The following is a 14783-nucleotide window of genomic DNA, read 5'->3' on the forward strand; positions in this document are numbered from 1 at the left end:
ATTTAAATATTCTCCTGTCTTTCTCATTGATCAGCAAACAAACCATAACCATATTTTTAATTTTTAATTTTATTTTTTCATTTTTTTTTTCATTTTATAGTTTTAGGAATGGTCCAACAGTATGATACAAATGTTATTAATGTTATTTTAATTGGATATTCAAGTGGTGGTAGTAATTTGCTAGTGGAGCTGGTGCAACTCTGCCCAAAAAAAAATTACAGTAAACACAGAGGGGATCAACAAACTTCAGCATGGGTTAGATAATGACCTGCGATCTAAAAAGATAAGCTCACACAGGGTTTGATTTGCTACTGATAATGAGACTGCAGTCCACTTTATGGCTGCTATAGTACATACAATAAATAAATAAACTTGATAGTCATAGATTGGCTGTCAAGATATTGCTTTCTTTCTTTCTTTCTTTCTTTCTTTCTTTCTTTTTATTATCATTTTCTTTAAATTTGTTTGGCTTGGCTGCCACATTTTAAATATACTTACTTATTAAATATACTATACTGATTCTATTATGGCTATATGTTTTGGTGAAGTTTAGAGAAATTCAAAATTTTTCACCATTAAAATGTTGAAAATTGTGTGAGTCTGCACTGTGCAGTACATACAGTAGATAATATAACTGCACCTGAAGGTTGTGCAACGAGCTGTTGCAATATAACACCATCAGCAGCTTCGAAGAGTTTGTCAGGTAAAAAGGATTATCTCCAATGTCTGTATTTGTACTGATCAGCATGTACACATATAGAGTCCAAAGGGGGCTTGAGACCCTGAACATTTTACATTTGTTTGCGTTTTAGAAATTTTGCTGACACTGAACCAGGGTGGCTATAGGTGCAATGCAGAAAAAGCCAAAATCCCTAGATATTCAAATATACAAGGAAGGCCACAGACAAAACCTTGAAAAAATAGATTGAACAAATATCCATGTTTTCCTGGAGTTATCATGTCAGATGTAGAAATGCTTACTGAAGCAATAAAAGCTGCAGAGAAAAAGAAGGGAGGATTGAGGACATGGCTTGCCAATAAATGAATGCACTCTCATGCTGCATTTTTAAATGCATATTTTTCCACATTAAAATGTTACCAACATTGTCTTTAATCAAACACTCAAAAAAGAGACTTCTTTAGAGCTTCACTTCATTTTTGCAATTGTTATTGGCTTCTTGCTTTAATGCACAAATTCTTTTGCATTTTTTCAATGCACAAATTATAATTTCTGATCTTCCTCTAGATAGTTTCATAGGCACACTGGGTGCAGCAGGGCCCTTGTTACAGAAGTGTGCATCGACTGTGCACAGCCCTGTTTGCTGGCAGTCTGAGGTTTGTCACTTTGAGTTTCACTGCACTTGTGCAAGGTTCAGACAGGATCAATGCATCTGCACGCACACAGAGTGTGGTCAATAATGTGATAGGGCCTAATAGGGGAGAGGGTGTCATACAGTGTGTAACCTGGCAAGGACTGGCTTATTCAAAAGAATGTTTCTTAAAATAATTACACATTTCAAACATGCATGGTGCATAAAGTATATCAGGCAATATACAGGTAGTTTCAGTTGAGCAATCTGATTTGTCAAAGATCCAGTGCTGGCTGCACAGAGGCTTTGCACACCAATACATTTATAGGCAACCATGTCTGGCACCATCATCAACACCCCATGGAGAAGTGACTGTGTGCAAATGATGTCTACACATATATAACAACCTATTATGTACATGGACATCATTCACAGTTTCTACACAGGCAAAACCATGACAGCTAATGCTGCAAACAACTCTGTATTTTCTGGGTATTATGTGTTCATGTAGCACTGTACTTGTTCATTAATTTACTTTTATCTATTTTTGTTGATGTGACTAAGACAGCCAATGTGGGCTGCAGCTAACCTGGCTTGTTTTTTTGGATGGCAAAATCCACCACTCTGTGGAGGTCTCACTTATTTATTTATTTATTTATTGGGAATGAGAGAAGAAGCCAGAATGGAAAATAATCCTGCAGTTGTCCAACTAATGAGGCCCAGTACAGTGATAACAAACTCCCTGACCCACACCACAGCACATGTCCAGTCTTCTCTTTGGCTGGTTGGACGTGGGTTCTCTTGCCCAATCTGTCCTTCAGAGTAAAGGTCAACTGTTTTATCCAGTACAACAGGAATTATCGATGTTATTATGTAAGCACTGCTCAAATATATGCAACTATGATTTCCAGTTTCTTAGAATGTACTCTTTTTTTTTTTTTTTTTTTTTTTTTGCAAAGACAAGCCCTCACAGAATGCATGATTAAACTGCTGCATGATAAACTTTAATACCACAATAATAATACAACAATTTGAAAGTTATTTAGCAGTGCAGATGCTATGTCTCCCTTTGTGTAATCAATGGTTATCTGCATGATCACATTTTCCCACATAATGGATTGTAGAAACATTAACTGTGCCATCACTTAAGCCTTGAAAGCTTCTGCTTTCAAAAAGATTATCATCAAAATTAATCAACCTGGCAAAGATCACACATTGTATGCTTATTGCTACAAATCTAAACAGGCAGGAGCAAATCACAGTTTGAATAAAAAGTGTTTTTAGACCAGATGTTATCCAGTCCTAAAGGTTGGAAACATGTCAGCTGATGGAGGATTTGTTTTAGATTGGTTACTACACCACACCATGCTCTTTCTTAAGAAAAGTCAACTCCTCTTTCCTTTATCTTTAGGTGGCTCAGATTATTACAATCGGCTCAGTGCCACAGACCTCAGATAGATGAGTGCTTGGGGGTCCAAAGGCCCATCTGAGACTTGGCAGCGCAGGCAAGTCTACAGGATCCTAACCTTTTCAAGTTTTTTTTTTTTCATTTCTGCTTTATTTGATAGTGACAGGAAAGGCAGGAGAGAGAGAGAAACATGTGCAGCAAAGGGTCTAGACCGGATTTGAGCCCAGGCCGCTGTGTTGAAGACTTAGCCTTGATGTGTGGTATGTGCTCTACCAGCTGAGCCACTGAGGCGCCCCAGAGATTTTAACCTTTTCTCTCTGTATTGTTTTGCATAGTGGATCACCATTCATGTTGCTGTATTGTGGTTTAATTTGTCCATCAAAAAATCTTGCTCAATAAATGAAAACTTTCATTTTGCTACAGAAAATTATCAAATAAATCCAGTAATTAAAATGTAATGCGATCCCCAGGTTCAGTTCTTCTTACCAAGAAACTGAAAACTGAAGTGCACTGGGTGGAGACAGCAGCAGAGGAGAAGGAGGGGGTGGGAGAGCAGCTATTAAATTAGCCTGATTAGTCAGGGTTAAACTCAAGTGCAACTCTACAAAACATCCATTGACACTCACTTAGTTTGGATTTTTATCCCTGAAAAACACAGAAATCTTGATTTAGCACCAAAACTATCAGCAGTTTATCATTAGACTTATGCATTTATGCACTTAAGCCAATCAATGACTTCAAACAACACCCAGGCGTCAGTAAACGCCTAAAAAATACGCTTTTCAAAACACAGTCAAAATATCTTAGGAAAACACTTTCAAGAATAGCTACTCAGCATTTTGTCTAGTAGAAATCACTCAGTGAGTTATGTTTATTATTGGAATTATTCCTGAAAACAAAGAAATGCAGTGCAGTGCAAATATTTTGTAGCGGCAACCAGGTTGGACCCAACAGAAAAAATAATACAATAAAATAAAATATGAAAAAATACAATAAATTAAAATAAAATTTCACTTACACTGATGAGATGACAGCTTGTACTGCAGGAGTCAGGGAGTTACATAATTATTGCTGATATCATATCTCCACTCCCTTACCTGATGTTTTTTATTATTATTATTATTATTATTATTATTATTATTATTTTTAAGTTTCGTTTTTTATTCACTGCAAATATGCACTAAGATGAGGTCTAAGATGATGGTCTCACACAGCGAAACTTGTATAAGAATTTCCTGTCTGGTGTTGATTTCTTTAAGCTCATTCACCTTTTTCTGACTGTTTCTTGAAATTCCTGTTTGGTTGGCGCTCCTGATTGGCTGTGTTTTGATGATCTATTGATTTCAGAGTCACACTAACATGCCTGATGCCACACTTGGTGCAGAGTCCTATTGATTAGTGATGTGTAAGCTCCCACACCTCCCTCGGTTAGCGATTTCTTGATCATCTGTATTTACTGATTCTGAAACCATGTTGAGATGTTTGCCTCCGATCGGCGTTGTCAGTGAAGCACCTCCCACTTTCTTTAGCGTTGTTTTCTTCTTTTGATTATCTGTATCTATGCACACCAAAGCTCCAATTCAGTCACTTTAACTCGGAGGGTAATGCAAATCATGTACAATCAAACATGATACAATTACGTAAAATATGGATGTAATTTGCCCGTCCAAGTGACTCATGAAATGTGAGCCATGAAGATTCTCCTCTAAATTACATCCATATTCAATGTAATTTCATTATTTTTGACTCTAAATGATGCACGCTCCAATCTTAGCAAGTATAGCTGAATGATAACTATGAAAAACTCAGAATGCAGCATTTTACTCGTAAATCTCTAACCATGCAGTGAATGCAACATTTTAAAAGTTAACATTTACTTGACGGGAGCAGGATGCTTTGTTTAGTATGTAAGCTGGCTTTTGTGTTTTGCTTGTTGTGGCATATCATGAATTACGCCCTTGTTTTGTCTTTAAAGCAGTGTCCTTTTTGCATGTTTTTGTTGCAAAGGGCTTAGTCAAAATTATCTTTCAAACAAAGCATAAAATGTTGGCAGCCCAGCATCTTGGAAATCTGTTAGGCTGCCAAGAAATCCACACAACTTTCAAACAAAGAACAGTCTCAGTAACAAAGCTTGAAATTCATAGTTTTATATTTGTCGGTTTGAAGACAGTTTTGCACTCTAAAATTGACCAAATGAGCTCCTGATAATTGGACTAACAACATAGGAAATACATAAATGCATGCAGTACATGCAAATCTAATGTATTTGTTGTATTATTATACAACAGTCATCATGTTTAACTGATGCATATATACTTTTATTTGTTGCTACAAAAAAGTGCTTACTCAGTGCCTGTAGTGTAGTTGTGTAATCACTCTGACACCATTTCACATACAGTTTATAATACCTTCACCCACAGATTACTGACCTATTAGTCAATCTGGCTGGGCAACAGCTGGCTGAAAGTCCAGACACAATGAAGTCATGGACAGGTTATCAGCGTGCCATAAACCATCATGTTCACTCAAAGCCATATTGTTCTCTGACTTTTATCAGCAACTAAAAGATAGCAATTTAGACCAAACCTGATAAAAACTTCACGTATAGAAACCTTACATCAAGACAGAGCAGGGTTTTCTCATGTACCACACAGCAGCAACATGCAGGTAAAGGTAAAGTCAAGTCAAGAAATTAATCAGTGTAGCCCTTAATCACTGTTATAGCCTCATAGGGCTTAAGCAATAAGTGATAAACAATAAATGAAACAAGCAGCATAACATGGTTTCAGAATGCACACAAACACACACGCACGCACGCACGCACGCACGCACGCACGCACGCACGCACACACACACAAGAGGGGTGCACCTCCCAAATGGAAAGGTGTGAGGGAGTTAGGGAGTCTTGAGCAGGTGGGAGACCTTAAAGGGATAGTTTACATTTTTTGACACAAGGCATGCATACCACTTACAGGAATACATCACTTTTTTGAGCAAAATACCCTTTTTCTGACAGTGTCTGAGTTTATTTTTTCACTTTGATGGAGCTAGGCTAATGACTCCCATAGACTTCAAGTCTTTATGCTAAGCTAACATGAAATGCTACCCATAGGAACCAAACCACTGGATATACAGAGGTGAAAATGATATCGAACATCTTGTCTCAGTCTGGGTAAGTCTTTTTGCTCAAAATGTTGGAATATTACTTTAAGGTCTTTGCTCCTGCAGTGTGTTCCTGTGGCCTGGGATCTGGGTGCTATACTATGGCTCCTCAGACACAAGTGGATTTTTTAGGGCCACAGCAGTACACACAAACTCCACACAAACAGATAATTTTGGTCTCTACAATGCCTTATTCTGCACTTGGGCTGATGATGCATTTTGGAGCTATTTTGTGTATTGTAGAGTGCAGCTGTATTGCTATGCACTGGAGCCTGCTAACATATTCTGACACCCACCACAGGTGCCATGGTATAGATTGGCCTACAGCTGGTGATCATGGGAACACACACTTTTTTGTTACTGTGAAAGAAAACAAAGCATCTCCTTTTAAACGTCAGTGGAACCCAAATGAAGTATTTTTTTTCTTTTCTTTTTTTAATTTCCTATATAAGGTAAATTTATAATCATTCACTCATAAAGTTGGTCAGAATCTGTAAAAATCCAGAGTTAAATCCAATTAAATCCAAAGTTTATTCCTAAGTAATGGAAGCTGCTATGGATACCACAGCAAATGCATTATAAATGATATATCTTCTGCTGCTGGCGTTGAACAAGCTGTAGATTGGCCAACACAGTCTGGGAGTGACACTGTGCAGAGTTGAACCTTATCTCATCACAGACTCACCGGAGTCAGTGTCACCAATTTACTAAAATTAGAATTACACTACAAGGCTAGTATCCTTGGTGATGACTGAGGATGTCTAAAGGCTAAAACTACAGGTGTAGGTGTATTATTTTGATATGTAAAACAAACTAAGCAGAGAGCAAGCATGGCCAGGGACTGCTGAGGGAAAAAAAAAAGTGCAGTACAGTCTTTTGGCCATCGGGGGCAGTGCTGAGCACTTGCTAAACAGAACAGAATATATGGTGTTCAATGGGGCCAAATGCAATAAAATGATTACTTTATCATGCTTGCGTGTGAAACAGTATTTATAATAGTTACTACTGGTACTTAGCCACGCCCCCAACCTTGCCACGCCCCCAACTTATGACTCCTTGGTGACTGTATTTATGGATGGTGCTCAAGGACCTCATACCAGCCTATGTCAATAAATCCAAACTATCCATCTCCTTCTAAACTATTAACATTTAAGTTATGTTGGGAGATTTTAATGGTTTTATTTTTATCTGTCAAGAGTGTTTTTAACTTTTCATCGTATCGCTGCCTTATTTATGAGTAATAGAATATGGCTGGCAAAATAGCGGGTGTAAATTTCAATACCATGACTTCATTGTTTGTGGCTCATACGCTTGAAAGGGGATTACTCACAGTGCAAAATGCAGCACACCCCTTCACAGTAAATAGAAACCACTGCCCTCAGACAGGCAGCACAGGGAGCCACTGCTTCTATTGTGCCTTTCAGTATTGCACTTACTAACAGTTAGAATATAGTTATATATTTAGGCTGCTTGTAATACTGCAGAGCCCGATAATAAAGCTCTTAGGAACACAGTGTAATTTCGGATATGATATATAGTTTGCGTGTGTGTGTTTTACTGCAGTTGTGCTGACTGGCTGCAGGTATACAATAAACAAAAGGACAATAAAAGTTTTTATCATAATTTGAACTTTTTTTTTTTCGGTAGTACTTGTCCTTTAAACACATGCTACTTATATCTGAACTTATCTCCGCGGGCTGAACATAGCTATCATTGTATTTTATGCTGCTCGAGTTACCTAATCTATACTTTATGGGCTTGTTGCCTCTAGGTATATAGTTGTTACTTCTAGGAAACAGACAAATACTTCCAGCAGGGAGGTATACTGTATTTGAGACACCAGAACAAACTGTAATGTGGCCAGCAGGACATTTGAACTTCAGTATGCATAAATCATGTAATGTGACGGTGTGTATTTCACCTTTAACTTTTGATTTAACACTTAATGTGGGTGGAAAAGTACACATAGACACCAGGATTACATTTAGGTATCTGGGGTGAATCCACTGGGTCTAGGTTAGGGGCGATGGCATGCTCTTTTGTGATTTATGCTGATAAAGCAGGTGGATTTGTACCTAAAAATTGTGCCTAGTCTAGCTGTGAAAAAGTTAAACAAAATACTTGTAAATACAAAATGACACTATACATTGTTCAAAAATGTATTAACCTTTATTTAAGCAGGCTTCCCATTGACATTAAAAGCAAAGACCTGTTCAAATTGAAGTTTATTTAAAGCAACAAATCACTGTTTACAATATCAGGTCCACAAGTAGACAACAGACAAAACAGTAGGACACCCCCTGACTTAATCCTCATGGTGAGCAAGAACCCCCCCACCCCCCTGACCCCCCCGACCCCACCCTGGAGGGGAAAAAAAAAAAAACACAGATGGAGCAGGGAAAAATGGTAGCAATCTTGAGAAGGACCTCACAGAGAGGGCAGACTCCATCAAGACCCAGTGGGCAAATTACCAAAGAAATACAGTCATATTACAGGAGAAAACACACCTGCAGACAAACATAAAGGCAACAAAAGCCGCAGGAGGACTCGACCGAGCCAGGCGGCACAGCCATGAAGCCACCACAACAACAACAAGATGAGGGAGATGAGGAGGATGAAGATAGGAAGGCTCATACCGCAACCCTTATAACTCACAGGGTGATGAATAACACTCATTTGGCAAAAGTCATATACTGAGAGATATAGAGCCTGTATTTAAATAGGATAAATAGTAGAAATCATTGCGTGTTGGTTCTACTGCTGCACTGAAAGAAGCTGTGTGGGCGGGATAGAACTCTACTGGGAAAAGCAGACAACAAATAATATTCACCTACGTATGCTAAGAAAAAATACAATCCAAATCACATAAATGGTAAGAATAAAGACTGGTGAAGAAAGGTGAGAGTGTCCAAATTTAAACACTGTGACAGTAACAACTTGCCGTTTGAGAGTTTGAGATCTTTCAATTTCCATTTTATATTTGTGTCATATTTTGGGTTTTTGCAACTGTTGCATCCGTTTTCCCAGCAATAGATAGATTCATCTATTTAGTCTAAGTGTTCAGTTTATGATGGATGCTCAGAAATCACCTGGCTAGAACTGTGGTGCATTATCTCCGAGCTTTCTGATTCTACACACACACACACACACACACTTGACATGCACATGCACACATAACAGTATATTGTGATTGGACCTTGATCAGTTCAAATGTGTTGGACCCAACCTTTGCTCTCTTTTTTCACTGAAGAACTCATCTATGCTTTTCTAATGTTCTTTGTGGCTGATTGATAACAGTGATTCACACGAGGCACTGGTCATCTTTACACACACATACACACACACACACACACACACACACACGCTGTCTTCGTTTCTTCTTTTGTTCGTTTTTGAGGACACGGCCTTGATGAGTGACTCTACTGGGTGAGTCATGGGGGCGCCCCACTGTCTTCATTTTTAACGCTGATTCATCCTGCTTGATGAAACATCTCAGAGAGTTGTTATAATTCACAACTCATCAATAAAATTAAAATTTGCCCACCTGGTCGGCACATATTTCACACCTGACTGGTCTTCCTTTTTTTCCTGCCTGTGGGTGCTTTGGGGAGTTTCTCCTTTCCCACCATGAGGGTTAAGTCAGAAGTTATGGCCCTGCTTGTAAAGTCCTTTCAGACGGCAAACAGTGATTTTGGGCTCTAAATAAACCTGAACTTGAACTTAAAACCTGAACTTATTCCTCTGTACTTGTCTGCACAGAGCTGTGTGTACAGCAGAGCGTTCATACATGAATACAATCACATTAAAGCAAGTAATAATAATGATTTGATCTCATAATGCTGGGCTACACAGTATTACAAAGTCAAATTGTCAGTATTCTCATTGTTTAACATTAGAGAGGCCAATGGATTTTGGTAAATAAAGTGATGAGTTTGACACCAAGATACTGTGATAAATTGGGTCCAGGAAAGTCATGAAGGAATATTTTGAAAGCTGACATGTTTAAACTTTAAAATTTCAAAACAACTGCACTTGATTTGTAGTGTTTAGAAGTGTTCAGCTGTGCACTGTGTATTTATAGGTGTTGTAAAATTAGACTTTCAAATGTCACCGTTGGAGAATTTTTCAAACAACTCACCCATGCACAAATCATTTCAACAATAAAAAAAAATCCTAATACAGAGAGCAACACCAGAGGAGCTTTCATAATCATGAAACAAACACTGTGAAGACCAGTGGCTTACTACTGAGGGATCAACATAAGTTTGATCAATATTTTCAAGACTCAAAATCTGCCAAAAGTTGATATGCGCAACTCATCAGGGCACCATGTACATCGTAACGTGTGTTACATCAGCCAGTGTTCACAAATTTTTGTACAACTGCCAGGGGCTGGCTGGCATTGGGTTCAACCATCAAAACCAAAATCTATAATGTGACATAACATGGATCCCCAAGGATCTTTTAATCATTACTAGCGTATGTCTCCCTCTGCAGAAATAGCTGTTTCAGATACAGTGGGCTGCTTGGTTGTAATAAAAATATTTCCAATCCTTTATAAGGCTATGCTGCTTGTATTTTGCCTTAGTAGGTGATCCAGTATCTCAGAACAATGTACAATTAAAATAAGTCACTTAAATTCATCCTAGTAACTCTAGAAATGTTGAAAAAGGTCTAAATTTTGCAGCACTATAAAATACAAAACAGTGAAAATACGAAGCAGCTTGCAGGTTTTTATGTCTATCAGCATACAGTGTCTATAAGACTCTGCTGTGTTCAATCTGAACTGACTGTCATATCTGTTTGGGCTGCAGTGAGCACAATCAGCCTGCATATGCCTCAAGATCTGCTAACATTAATAAATTATTAAAACATTCATTTTAGGAGAAATGCTGTAAACAAACGCCTCAGCAGGCTTCTATGCTCTGTTTTGCATTGTGTGCCACGGGGTTGGAATTTTTGGGAAATCTGCTGGATGGCAGAGAGAGTGAAAGGCCAATGGAAAAATCCTTTCCAAGGACATGTTTGTCCTCTTCAGTGAAGCCAGAACCTTTGACTGAGCAAGCAATGGCACTTGTATTTTTCATCAGTGTTTATATTAGTTTCCCCGAAAGCACTGTTTTATTCATCTTTTGACTTGCTTGTATTGTATTGCTGTGTTGTTGTAATGTTTATTGTTTGTTTGTTTGATTGTTTGTCTGTTTGTTTGTTTGTCTGTTTGTTTGTTTATCTGTTTGTTTGTTTGTTTTGTAGTGATTTTCTCTTGTGATTTTAACTCTTTCTGTTGTTTCTCTGTCTGTAACTTAGTGTTTTTGCTGCTGACCGTCTTGGCCAGGTCGCCCTTGAAAAAGAGATTTTTAATCTCAATGGGATTTACCTGGTTAAATAAAGGTTAATAATAATAATAATAATAATAATAATAACTGAAGCGCTAACACTATCAATACCAGTGAGACTGAGGCTGCCAGTGGTCTGATTTGTTGATATGATATTTACACCAAGACATCACAAATAATATACTGATGTTAAAGATGTTATAATTATATGAAAAGCCGATGGAGTGAAAAAACTCCTGCAAAATATCTTTCACAGCCATTTATTACTTCATAACATGGATTAAAAATACACATTGAAGTGACACTTTTGCCTTACTTTTGCAAGTATACCCCATCAGCTTTCCAAACATTTGCCAGTGTCTTTAATGCTGGCAGAAAATGCTCTGTTGAAAATGCACATTTTGAAATTGATTAATAGGGTATATTGTGGATGGTTAAAAGTTGATTTCAATGCAACGTGCTGCCTAAATATTGACAAAGGCCTATAGATCATCGTGGGGGAGCATTGCCCTACTGTCTGCTAAAGGTAACAGTGGGAGATCGATATTTCAGGAGTGTGTTCTGCCTTTTGCAGCTGCTGTGCCTGCTTGTCTCTGCCCACTCTCTGTATGCAGAAGATTACATGTAAATGTGTGCCAATGTAGAAGTGAGACAGAGGTTTTCCTATGTGCTGTACACGCCATTAACACACTATTTTAAAACATGAAGTGAAAAGCATGACTTAACCTAAACATTTAGAGATCTGGACTAGTTAACTCCTAATATGCTAAGATAGCATTTAGCCCAGTCATGGCACTGTATTGTGCAACAGAACCAAACATAACTAATAATATTGTGCAACAGGACCAACTAATAATATTGTGCAACAAAACCAAACATAACTAATAATATTGTGCAACAGAACCAACTAATAATATTGTGCAACAGAACCAAACATAACTAATAATGTAAATTTTTATTTTTAATAAAGTGAATTTTCCTTTCACTTGCAGTCATTTGAACTTTTTGAAATTTGGAAGACCTCAGTTCTCAAAGGGGTTCGTATCAGCAGGTTTATGAGATACTACAGCTACACTGATGCATTGGTTTTGCAATTTGGTGGCCTGTTCAAAATCAATGTCATTCCCCACTGCTATGATAGAAGAGACAATGCGATTTTACCCAATCACTTTTAGGCGTGGCTGTCTATAAAGTTGTAATGAAATGTCCCCGTGTATGCTGCCTTAGGGCTGCACGATCAACTGTTGATGAATCTTGTCACTGTTTTTTTTTTTTTTTTTTTGTCTGCAAGGTTAATAATTGTGTAATCCTGTAGTACTGAAATGTTTTTTTTTTTTTTTTTAATGTTAATTTCCACTGAAAGTCCCTGGTAATCAAAGTGCTTCTTTTGCATGCAACCAATCATAGCGCGCTACATGACCATGCCATATAAACAGCGTGGATTTGTTCACATTCATAATTTCACTTACAAAAAAATGTATTGTGTTTTTACACAACCACAATACAAATGATCTTATGACTTTCACACATTTAGAGAGTCCGAATTTGAAGTTTTGTTTTATGGATTTCAAATTAAACTTTAGTGCCGATATCCTGTGTGTCAGTCGGTTTTAGGAACTCTTCAACTGTATAAATAAAATCCCACAGTGTTTTTTTTTTTTTTTTTTTTTTTTTTTTAGTATCCAGCTGGTCAGTCGGTTTCGAGCCAGATCCTGAGCCTCAGCTTTGCTGCAGTCGCTGCAGGTCAGCAGACAGTAGTTTGTTCTGTTCAGAGTTGATGTTTGTTTGCTGCAAACATGGACAAAAATTGTTTGATTAGTAATGTTTGATAGACTCCATCTGGCAAATCAAAATAGATTAAAAAATATCTATGTATAAAGTCCTTTTTATGAAAGAGGTTTTTTCAAGGTAACAGAGGGTCATACAATGTTTTGTTAAGGGGCAAAAGAAAGAAAAACATGACAGATATGAGGGTGTGAGGCCAGCATGTATGTCTGTTTAGGTGTGTATATGTACTTATTTACCTAATGCCTCTTAATCCTTCATGCAGCATAGGCCACTGGAAGTTGATGAAAAAATGTGCATATGTAGCCTATATCAAAAGAGGGATCAGCAGCTTTGAGGCAACACTATAGTAACAAAAACAAGCTGTGTGAAGAAATGACCCAACATGGCCCCGTGGAGGCCAAATACAGAAAACTCCTGGTAATTGGGTAGAGGGGGACTGTGACCATGAACACCTCAAGAATAAATAAACAAACAGGCCTGTCTTTTCCTGCAAAAATAGGTGAGCATACAAACTTTAGGAAAAATCTATGATCAGTCCTGATCAACAGAGCCACCAGCAGAGGAAAAGGGGGGCTTCTAGTGACCTCTAGTGGATCAAGTCTCTGCAGAATAATGCAGAGGCCCCTTTGTCTCCTGAGTTTAACAACCTGGTAGCGCTCACATTCAGCTCCAGAAACAGACACATGTACCACTGAAATTTAATTTCTTATAATTTCATAAAGTCATATAACCAATGAGGATACATTCAGGCTTTAGTGTATTTATCACAAAATAAGCTTGAAACTGATACTTAATTGATTTATGCACAGTGCAGTATTACAGCACACATGAGGCTTTTCTATGTGGTGTCTAATATAATTAAAGACAAAATAAAATGGTCCAGCACTGCCTCTACTTGAGGGAAAATGGTAACCGATCATATAAATTAGATTTTTTGTTACAGAGGCACTGATAATGAATTTTGATTTCCCCCTGAGGATTAATAATGTATTTCTCATCTTATCTTATAAAATCACTATAGTACTCTTTAAAGGACTTACAGTGTAGGATTCAGTGGTTAGTTTATAGTGTCCTTATCACACCTTACGACATTTTTTTCATCCTCTATTGTATATTATAACTTGTCTTTCAGTGGAGTGGTATTGTGATGATGTGGAGGTTCTGGGATGTCATCACACACCAGTCTGCTTTCTAAACTGATGATGAGCAAAATAAATATCAAAACAAATCAATAAATTGTTTGACACATTAGGTATGTTAAGAATATTATTTGAATTATTTGGTTTTGTGTAACATTACATTTCAGTTCAATGGGATAGGCATTATATGATATGATATTGATTTCAACCATTTTTCTCAGGCCTATACTCTGTGTTGTCACTATAAAATATTCTGTGCTATGATTGTTTGACCTACACAGTGGCTTCATGATATTATTATTATTTAGGCCTAAAATTTATGAAGGGAATACTTTTTTTTTTTTTTTTTTTTTAACTAAGGGAGCATGTTCATCCATGCTTTTTCCACAATGGCAGTTTTTTGATAGTGGCAACTTGGCAATAAAAACACAATCAACCTCAGACTATAACTACAAATGCTGACTCTAACCCCTATTGTACTCACTCTTAGGTAGAGATAAACACTCCATGTGCCATGTGCCTAGAAACAGGTGTCAGGCTTCAGAGGGACACACACACACACACACACACACACACACACACACACACACACACACACACACACACAGAGTTAATTATTTATCCACACTCTAAAGTGCTG

This window comes from Myripristis murdjan, chromosome 24 (genome assembly GCF_902150065.1).
Source record: "Myripristis murdjan chromosome 24, fMyrMur1.1, whole genome shotgun sequence".
In the NCBI taxonomy this organism is placed as follows: domain Eukaryota; kingdom Metazoa; phylum Chordata; class Actinopteri; order Holocentriformes; family Holocentridae; genus Myripristis; species Myripristis murdjan.